The following is a 6,429-nucleotide window of genomic DNA, read 5'->3' as shown; positions in this document are numbered from 1 at the left end:
TATAAGCATAAGTTTCAGAAGTTTCTCTATCGTTGGGTTAAATAATCGGGTGAGGGCTACCTAACTTAGAGGGCAGATCCTTTTTTAAATTCTTAGTTTTTTCTACATGTATTTTTTTCTTTTTCTTTCTTTTTACGGGATCATTCACCTATTTGCATCGGCTTGTTCACGTAGTGGTAACTAAGATGGTGTTGATTGCTAAAATAAACTACTTAATGATTAATTCAAGGGTGAGATTTCAAGGCCACAACATAATAAATGTCAAGATCAGTTCCTATAATTAAGAAACTTACGGTGTCAGAATGATATCGATTTTTCTAAAGTTTTCCCAAGTCTCTACAACCTATCCTAAACTTGTCTAACAACCCAAATTTTCAAAATAACTGTTGTTTTCTTATTCAAAATTTTTGTTATGGCTCAAGAAATGGGGGAAAATAGACAAACTACACATATGACTCGTCAAACACATGTAATTATTAAAAAAACAAACTAGAAGCATAATTAAAACTAGCTACCAAGCGACAAAATCAGAAAACATAAATAAAATGAAAACAGTAAATATCTCCTCCCACACTTAAACCGAACATTATCCCCAATGTTTCGATAAAAGGTGAGAAGTGATAGGTAAAACCTAGACAACACTATTGTTGACCACTGGTACCCTCTCCTTCTTAATTTGAACATCGAGGATGACAGATCCTACTGTGGTGACGGACACTCTATGAAATCTCGTGTTGCTCAACCCACATTGTCAGTGCGGTGTTCGACTCTTGAAGTCTTCTGATGTTCCCTAGTATAGAAGCATGATTCATCTCCATAAGGTTGAAGTGATTGGCCATGTAAGCTTGATGGCGCTGCTGTTGAGAAGCAATGGTGTGCTGAGATTCTAGGATGGTCTATATAGATCTCTCAGTCTATCTCTGGGACTCTCGCAAGAAGTCCATCGCATCCCGTTAATGCTCATACATGGCATACAACAGACCATCGTGTTCTTCTTCACGCGCCCTTTGCTCTCTCAGCATTTCTTCATTAAAGTAGTGACAAATGGATGTACCTGTAAAATGGTAAGTAGAAGATGGTGTGTGTGCAGCTGATGCATGAGGTGGAGGTACGTTATGAATGGGAGACTTGTTCCTCCTCTCATATTTGTTGGTTCTAAGTGTTGGCAGCAATTTTGGTAAAACAAAGAGTGTTCACAAGATGTTATGTGTGATGTCTTAACATGAGATATCCTATGTACCTGCTGGAGTTCAAGAACATGATCATGCAGGATTGTTTCAGAATGTCATAATGACATGGCATCTGATGATCTGTACCTGCTGGAGTTCAAATGGAAAACATGATCATGCAGGATTGTTTCAGGATGTCATACACGATGTCATGACATCTGATATGTATGTACCTGCTGGAAATTATAAAAGGAATTATGGAATTATGCATGATTGTTCCAGGATGTCAGACCTGATGTCATGACATCCTGTACACAGAACATTCAGTATGAATGTCTGGTGTTTTGTGATTGCACATTTAATGGCAATCTGTGTATGATTGAAGATCTGATTTGCAGGCGCATTCAATCATTTATTACAACCTGATTTACTTATTTTCCAAGGAGATCTAACCAGCTGTCATGAGAAGATTTAATTGGAAAATAGTTTAGAGTTTTCAAGATGTCCAAGCCCAGCTGAAAGCTTCTATAAAAAGGGACCTCGAAAACCTGATTTGTACACAACCAATACTGAGCGAAATACTGAGAGAGAGCTAGGGTTTGTGTCTTGTTTAGTCGTGAGACTTGTAAGCCATTCAAGTCATCCATAGATGATTGAATTGGTCTGATTTGTGGTTGTAATTTGTCACTCAAAGCTTTTAAGCAAGAGTGTGTGTCTACTTGATCAAAGCTATTAAGCAAGATCAAGTGTGTGTCTTCTTGATCAAAGTTGTTAAGCAAGATCAAGAGTGTGTCTACTTGATTGAAACTGTGAAGTAAAATCAAGTGTGTGTTATTGAAAAGTGTTTTCTTTTCTCAAGGGATTGTTGTTTAAAATCACAGGTGTGATTGTAGGGAAGTGAGTGGGTTCTCATATCTAAGAGTGCTTAGGTAGAAATTGCACAGGTAGAGATTAGGTGAGAAAGACTGTAACTTGTTAAAGTGTACGGAGAGTCTTTGAACTGATTCTATTTTAGTGAATTTCCTTCCTGGCTTGGTAGCCCCCAGATGTAGGTGAGTTGGACCGAACTGGGTTAACAATTGCTTGTGTCTCTTGCATTACTATTCTCTATCTTTATCCTGTTTGCATTACTCAGATATTAGTGTCGTGACATTACCTTCGACATCTCATATCTGATACCAGAATTTCAATTGGTACCAGAGCAGGCATCCTGCTCTAGTTCTGGGTGAGATCTAGGGGCAATACTTTCTGGTACAATGGAGAGAGATGGAGGATCTGTTCACAGGCCACCAATTTTGGATGGATCTAACTATGACTATTGGAAACCTTGAATGGTAGCTTTCTTAAAATCTATGGATAATAAGGCTTGGAAGGCTGTGTTAACAGGCTGGGTACATCCAGTAACTACTAAGGAAGGAGCAGCCACAACTGACAAGAAGCCTGAAGAACAATGGTCCAAGGAGGAGGATGATCTAGCCCTTGGAAATTCTAAAGCATTGAATGCCATATTCAATGGAGTAGACAAGAACATCTTCAGGTTGATAAACAATTGTGAAGTGGCTAAAGATGCTTGGGACATTCTCAAAACCACTTATGAAGGCACATCTAGGGTTAAAATGTCTAGACTACAACTGCTCACCTCCAAGTTTGAAAATTTAAGGATGAAAGAAGATGAAAATATACATGAATTTCATATGAGCATTCTTGAAATTGCTAATGCCTCAAGAGCCCTGGGAGAGAAGATGTCAGATGAGAAGCTGGTAAGGAATATACTCAGGTCACTCCCTAAGAGATTTGCTATGAAAGTGACAGCCATAGAAGAGTCCCACGACATCTCCAACATGAGAGTTGATGAGCTAATAGGTTCCCTCCAAACATTTGAGATGGGATTGAATGATGGTTCTGAAAAGAAAACCAAAAGCATGGCCTTCATGTCAAACACAGAAGAGGAAAACAGTCAGGATGTTGATGAAGATTTGTCAAATGAAGTAGCAATGTTGGGAAGACAGTTCAACAGACTGTTGAAAAAGATGGATGTAAGATCCAAGGCTAATGTCAAGAACATCTCACCTGACATCAGTAGATCCAACAATGCTGAAAGAAGAGCAAGGTCAGATGATAAGCCCAAAGAAGGAAAAGAAGTACAATGCTATGAATGTGATGGGTATGGACACATTAGAACTGAATGTGGAACCTACCTCAAGAAGCAAAAGATGAGTCTTGCTGCCACTTGGTCTGATGAGAGTGAAACAGAAGAAGCTGCAAATCTGGTAACTGCCTTGACAGAAAGATGGGGTTCTGATGAAGAATCAAGTGATGATGAAGTAACCTTTGAAGAGTTGGCCTCTACCTACAGAAAGCTGTGTCACAAAAATGTAGAGTTATGTAAACAGGTTGAAAGCCAGAAGAAGGAAATAATTCAACTTGAGAATGAGAAAGTAGAACACTTGGAAACCATCTCCAAATTAAAAAAAGAAGCAGTGGTTCTGAATGCCAAGCTAGATGAAAGTCAACAAGTTGAAAGCCAGAAGATAATACATCTGAAGAATAAGAAGGCAGACCATGTGGAAACCATCTCCAAGTTAAAAACTGAAGCTATGTTCTTAAATTCTAAACTAGAAGAGATGACCAAGTATGTAAGGATGTTAAGCAATGGATCTGACTCCTTAGACAAGATTCTCCAAACTGGACAAATAACAGGAGACAAATCTGGCATTGGGTATAATGATTCTAAGCCTGAGAGCAGTTACACTGGTTGCAAACCTCAAACCAAACCTAAGTGCATCCATAGTAAAAGTAAACATGTGATGTCACATCCGATGTCACAAGATCAGAGGAGAAGACAGCAAAAAGGGAAACACCAAAGATGGAGATGCCATTACTGTGGGAAATTTGGTCACCTGAAGCCCTTCTGCTATAAGCTGTATGGTTATCCTAGCCCTGTTCATCATCAGACTCATTATCAACCCAGACCCAAACAGCACAGGCCTATTAGCTCACATTCCCCTCAGAGTCTCGGCCAAAGAAGAGTGGTATTTTGATAGTGGATGTTCCAGACACATGACTAGAAACAAAGACCTGCTAACTGGCATTCATCATCATGCCATAAGCTATGTAACCTTTGGTGATGGAGCAAAGGGTGAAATAAAGGGAATAGGTAAGCTTGATTGTCTTGGAGTTCCTGAACTTGACAAAGTCCTACTGGTTAAGGGCTTGACTGCAAATCTAATAAGCATCAGTCAATTATGTGATCAAGGTCTAAATATTAACTTCACCAAAACTGAATGTCTGATTACTAACAAAGACAGTGAAGTGATTATGAAAGGAATCAGGACCAAAGACAACTGTTACATGTGGAGCTCTCAATTTGATTATTCCTCAAAGTGTACCTATGTCAAAATAAAAAGGTATGAAGATGAGTATAGCTGCTAGAGGAACTCTCAAGAGTGATGAAAGACAAGCCTGTGGGAAATGTCAGACAAGGATGTCACACCAGAAACTCAGACTTAACATCACTTCCAAAGGAGAAAAGCTCATGATGGCTCAAATAGATAGGAAGTTGGATCAGATGGTTGAACATGTTGATAGTCATACACAGTCTGAGTTTGAGATGAGCCTTGTTGGAGAACTGACCTACTTTCTTGGGCTACAAGTCAAGCAAATGGAAGACTCTATCTTTCTATCTCAAAGCAAGTATGCCAAGAACATTGTTAAGAAGTTTGGCATGGAGAATGCAAGCCATAAAAGGACACCTGCTCCTACACATGTGAAAATATCCAAAGATGAAAATGGTGTCAGTGTAGATCAAAGTCTATACAGAAGCATGATAGGTAGTCTGCTATATCTCACAGCAAGCAGACCTGACATTGCATTTGCTGTTAGTGTGTGTGCTAGATATCAAGCTGAACCAAAAGTCAGTCACATAAACCAAGTAAAGAGAATACTGAAATATGTCAATGACACCAGTGACTATGGGATGTTATATACTCATGGATCTGGATCTATGCTGACTGGTTACTGTGATGTTGACTGGGCTGGAAGTGCTGATGATAGGAAGAGCACGTCAGGAGGATGTTTCTTCTTGGGGAACAATCTGATATCATGGTTTAGCAAGAAACAGAACTGTGTATCTCTATCCACTACTGAAGCTGAATACATAGCAGTTGGGAGTAGTTGTTCTCAACTGGTCTGGATGAAACAAATGTTGTCTGAATACAATGTCACACAAGAAGTCATGACATTATACTGTGATGACTTGAGTGCTATAAATATCTCCAAAAATCCTATTCAGCACAGCAGGACAAAGCACATTGATATTCGTCATCACTTCATTAGGGAACTTGTGGAAGAGAAGATCATAGCACTGGAGCATGTTACTACTGAAAAATAATTAGCTGACATATTCACAAAAGCTTTGGATGCCAATCAATTTGAATGTTTAAGAGGGAAATTGGGAATTTGTGTTCAGAGAATCTATAGCAATCAAAGGAGGTTGTGGTCAGTATCCCAGAGGATAGTTCTGACAAAAATAGCATGGAGTTTTTGCAAAGTGGTTATGAAAAGGAGATGTTACTTCCTCAGACTGGGGAGTGAAGTTTCCCCTGGTATGAAGACTGTGTGTGGTGTGTGCTGTGGTGAAGACTGTGATGTGTGTGCTGTTTTGGAAGCTGTTCCTCCCTGCTTTTTGGATGCTGAAGAAATTATTGTTTTTTTGTGTGTAATTTGTGGCAGTCCTTATTGATGCCTTTATGTAATATTTTGGGCTCTTTATGAGTTCCATGGATTTGTCATTATCTCAGCTGTCACAGTTGTGTATAATGTTAGGTTGTATCTCCTAACAATTATGTTTTAACATGTTATATGTTATGACATCTGTGGTGACATTCTCTGATAGGCTAATTGACATTTATTTTGTCTAATTGGTCACCTTTGGTCAGAATTTTGACTAAAAAGGGGGAGATGTGGATATGTGGAGCTGGAGTTGTGTGGAGATGTATGTGCTGGTATAGCTGAACAGATGGACAACTATTATTGAAGGAGATGTGCTTGTTGTATAACAGAGTGCTGTTCTGTTTACAGATGTCAAAGGGAATGTCTGATGTGGTGGTGCACAAGTGTTGATGTTGAAGCAGATGTCAGAATGATGTTCTGACTGTTACAGGTGTTGTGGTTACAAGTGCTGTTATTATTAAAGGAGTTGTATGTAGTGCACAAATTTAGGGGGAGAAGTAGTACCCTTGTGTGTTTGTGTGTCTTACTA

Source organism: Lathyrus oleraceus, chromosome 3, assembly GCF_024323335.1.
Source record: "Lathyrus oleraceus cultivar Zhongwan6 chromosome 3, CAAS_Psat_ZW6_1.0, whole genome shotgun sequence".
Taxonomy (NCBI): Eukaryota; Viridiplantae; Streptophyta; class Magnoliopsida; order Fabales; family Fabaceae; genus Lathyrus; species Lathyrus oleraceus.
This window is presented reverse-complemented; position numbering follows the sequence as displayed.